Source organism: Excalfactoria chinensis, chromosome 7 (genome assembly GCF_039878825.1).
Source record: "Excalfactoria chinensis isolate bCotChi1 chromosome 7, bCotChi1.hap2, whole genome shotgun sequence".
NCBI lineage: Eukaryota > Metazoa > Chordata > Aves > Galliformes > Phasianidae > Excalfactoria > Excalfactoria chinensis.
Window position 1 is genome coordinate 17,362,503 of NC_092831.1, and position 4,502 is coordinate 17,367,004.

Sequence of the window (4,502 nt, forward strand, 5' to 3'; positions counted from 1 at the left end):
GAGGCGGGGACTGGAGGGGCGGCCCCGCTTCGCCCCGCCGCGCAGGGTGGGACTGACTCGGCCCCCCCACACAGCGCTTGCCGCCGGGCAAGTCCCAGTGCCAGCGGCGCTTCCCGCTTTCCCTAGACAGCACCGGCTCGCCCCAAGGCCTCCGGCCGCGCTGCCGGGCACAGCGGCGTGAAGGCGATGTGTCCGTGCTGACCTCCGGCCCCCGGCTGCGACCCGCCCCGCGCCCCGCTCCACCGCCTCTTTCCCTCCGCCAGAGGGTGGCAGAGGCACGGGCACCACCGCTCGCTCTGCCTTCCCGGCCACATGAGAACACCTGGATTACTCCCCCAATGCTGCCGCTGGATTACCGCTTTACACTTGCCATCCTTTTGCTAAAACGCGGAACATTTGTTTCTGCACCTCCGACAACCCCAAATCCACGTTTCCCCACCCCACACCCCAAGCAGTGCTTTGCTGACATGTCGCGGCGGTGAACGTGGTGCTAGGTACCGATGTGTTGTTGTGACTACGCAGACTCCCAAAGCAATTTCTGCTCACAGAGATGACACGTAAGGGGCTGGGAACAATCCACGATGAGACAGGAGGAGGGAAGCAGCCAGGTGGGGCTGGAGGATTCAGCCACTTGCGGAGTGCAGGGGAACGGGGACATGTTCTTCCCGAGGGGCTCGAGAGGAAGAGCAGAAACTTCAACACCTTTATGGAAAGGAGAGCTACAGACTGAGGCATTATGCTGCCAAGGAGACTGTCTAGGAAGCGGACACAAAGGACAACCAACGAGAGCACTAGAGGCAGCTTTCAGACACACGGAGGTGCTGACCGCCCGGGATGATGTGACTTTCTGCCATCATTCCAGGGGATGGTTTTTAAAGGTGGTTTCAGCCAAGTGGAAAAAGCATTTGTACAGTGTGGAGCATGAGAAATATTAGTATAATTGTAGCTGATTGTGTCTACAAATGGAAATAGATACGCACAGGACATCTTGACAGGATGACAGTGCAAGGAATCAACGAAAGATCACTCAAAGACCTCAGGAGACATCCGTCACTGAAAGGTGCCACCTTCCCACAGCGTGCCGTGGAGCAAACATCGTTCTTTAGCAGCAAAAGGAAGCCGCCTGGTCACGAAGCTCCGCCGCCGCAGTCCCTCGGAGCTGCAAGGTTCGGCACCATGGACAGCGCCCGTCGCACCCTGAGTCGACCGAGCGATTCCGACCGGCCCCGCGGGAGGCGGTCAGGCGGAGCCCCGAGCGGCTCCGTGCGCTGCCAGCCCCTCGCCCGCCCGACCGACAGAAGCAGACGGGGAGCGACGCAGACGGTACTTGACATCGCCCCCGCGGCCCTCCAGGTGGCGCTGTATCTCAAGGCCCGGCCCAGCAGGCCGTGAGGCAGCAGGCGGCGGACGGCGCTCCGTGCCCTTACCGAAGACCGAGCCCAAAACCCATCCGAGGCGCACAGCACCCCATCTCCGGATGTACAGTCCGTGCTCTTCGCACCGCTTCGGGCCTTTGAACATCCCGCAGTTCACGCTCATTTCATATCCACGTATACAACAGGGTGTGCGCCCGGCAGCTGTGGTGGTCCTGATGTTGTACTGAGGTGTTTTTGTCTTTGCTGTCTTGGTTATTATAACCCATGCTGACTGCATCAGGTATTTTTTTCCTTTGCCACCATTTGTGGTACACAGTTATGTCCCAGTTATCTGTGTGTGTGTCAGAGTGGGATAATTTAAATGATAAATATCAGAAGACGAACTGGAAAGCAGTTCAAAACAAAGCTATTCAGAAGTATTCTGGCTTTCACCTGCACTGATAGAAATACAGATCAATATTACAGCAGGTCCACTGCAAAAAAAAAAAAAAAAAAAAAAAAAAAAAAGCTGAGAAAAATTAACAAATGATTGCTCTACTTACTTGTCCCTGTCCAAAAAGATCTACAAATGGAAATTAGGCAGAGACCTCTATTCTAAAGATAACTTGTGCTGTCTGTTTTATGACACCTCATTAACGTTCACTGAAGTGTAGAGGTAGCTTTAGGTTTTGCCATTGACTGGTCACCTATGTACCCAACTGCCCCAATTGCAAGGACCCTGTCCAGCATTTGGATTTCAAAGGCAGCTCAAGGCAAGCTGCCAGCTAGAACACTCTGATGCTGTGATGAAGGGCATGTGGAGAACTCTAATCTGAAGCACATTGTTTTACATACTTTGTGGCTTTTTGCTGCAGAACGTCACCTTCCTGATCTGTGCTGGCATGCGTTGCTCTCCGTTTTGATCTGCTTCATCTGAAAAATATCCCCAAGTATGACCCACATCCCAAAACAACAGCAGGAGCAAATCCCTGTTGTCAGTGCCCGCAGAAAACATGGAGGAAAAGAACCTCTTTAACTTCCAAATCAGATCAAAATAAAAAACAACAGGAAGACTTATTTATCTACATAGATTAAAAAATGCTTAAATTGTGGAGCTGTAATTGTAGCAAGAACAAATAGTAACAGCATCATACCCAGTAAATCCACTCCCTATTAGTTTTAGGGGCTTGCATCCGTTTATCCTGTGTTTAAAATAAATTTTATTTCTAGCCTCCGTCATTAACCCTGTGGAGCTGAGACAGCCCATGCCCTGAGTCTCCCCCCTGTGATTTGTTGCTGTAATCATTACACGCCTCACTGAGCTGTATCTTTTTATCCCATTGGAGGGCATCAGTTGACAATTAGAACATTTAGTAATTTCAGTAACACTGCTGCAGGAGATAACACAATTTGGCTCTGCAGCCCCAGAATGAATGCATAGAGATAAACTCTGGGATTTTCTAATATATGATCTGTTTAAATTAAGTGTACTTCATAAAGAATCTTCTCAAGACAGAAAACACGGGCTTTCCTTGTTCTTAAACCATAAATCACTCTCAGGTATGGGCTTTCCTAGGTCTAAGCAGTTACTAGAATCACTATAGCTGTGCATCTGCCCTCTTCCCAACCCCTGCCCTCCCCCTTTCTTTTTTCCCCTCTTTTCCCTGTGATGGTCAACTCAGGGTTTGGCTTTAAAAGCTTGTCAGCTTCACCTAAAGAAACATTAACACCAGTGCAATATCAGGCCTTTTGCAGCAACATACTTGAAAAGCTTGATCCCTCTGCTACTTTTTAGCTATATAACAGAAATTTATGTGCACACACACATTTTTTTTTTTTTTCCCTGCCCCAAAAAGGAAGCTTCAGTGAACCTGGCTGAAATAAAAGTTGTTTAAGAAGAATCAGTTTGTAGCTAACACACAGCAAGGGGCAAACCAAGCATATTGTAGAAACACAATATAGAAGCAGGACAATATGAATAGGTACTTTATCAGAGAGAATGGACTGGAAGGTAAGAATTTTTTTCCCCTCTATTTGAACGTGCAGTTTGTATTTCCAAATCTGAGGAGTTTCAGCATTTGAATTCTCACAATAAACAGATGCATCCTATTTTGAGGGATGGAGGACTGCATGATCTTTAAGTAAATCCATCAGCTGCTACACACGCCTCTCTTTTCAGTATTCAGTATGGGAGATTATACGAGAAAACTAAGGATCAGTTTTAGGGAAAATGCACTTCTCCTAGATCAAATGCCATGATTCAAACTGAACAAATTTGCTCCCAAACTGAAACTTAGATTAGTGTTACAGACACAAATTCAGATCTATTAATGTAACAAATTCCTGTCCTCTGCTTCAGCCCTTCAGAACTTATCTCCAAGTGCTCATTTACCGAGTGCTCTTGGCTCTCCTTTGCTGGCATTTTGCTAGCTGCTCTAGAAGGAGACAACCACAGGAATGAGCAGAGCTGCAGCCATCTCCATGGGTGTTAACCATTCAGAACTAAAACAAGAAACACAACCTAGCTGTGATATTTTAAAGGATTTTTTTAAAGCTTATGCACAGAAGATTAAGAGCAGCACTACTTTGAACAATTGAGTATATCTCTCTACAGTTCTGATGGAGATTTAATGTTGTAAGAGTTTCAAGGAAATGTCTGGGAAGGGATAGTGCTCTGATATTTCTGATGGCCACATTCTCTACAGAACAGGTAAGAGGACTCATTTTGTTACTCTCTGGCCACAGTGAGAGAACACCAACCTGAGACTCCACTCCTCAGCTTTCACCTATCAGCCATTTTATTTCCTCAGAGATTAATACTCTCTTTTAGCAGAAGTCTAGGCTAAATAAACTGAAGGTAAGCTAACAAAAATTATGAAAAATTTGGCATATCCAAGCTTATGCTATTCATATCATATAGAAAAGCTTCAAGTTAGGGATGTAGTTCTATTGATCACCTCGCAGAAAAATCTGTACAAAGGCATTAGGGATCTGCAGACTGCAAAATGACCAACATATAACTTTTAGGATGTAGAAGAATACAGAACCCCCCTCTTCAGTATGTAAAATAGATCCATAATTTGGCTTATGTACTGGGGTCAATTAGCCCTGAATGATTTCAGACATTAACATATCCAATGTTCGCCA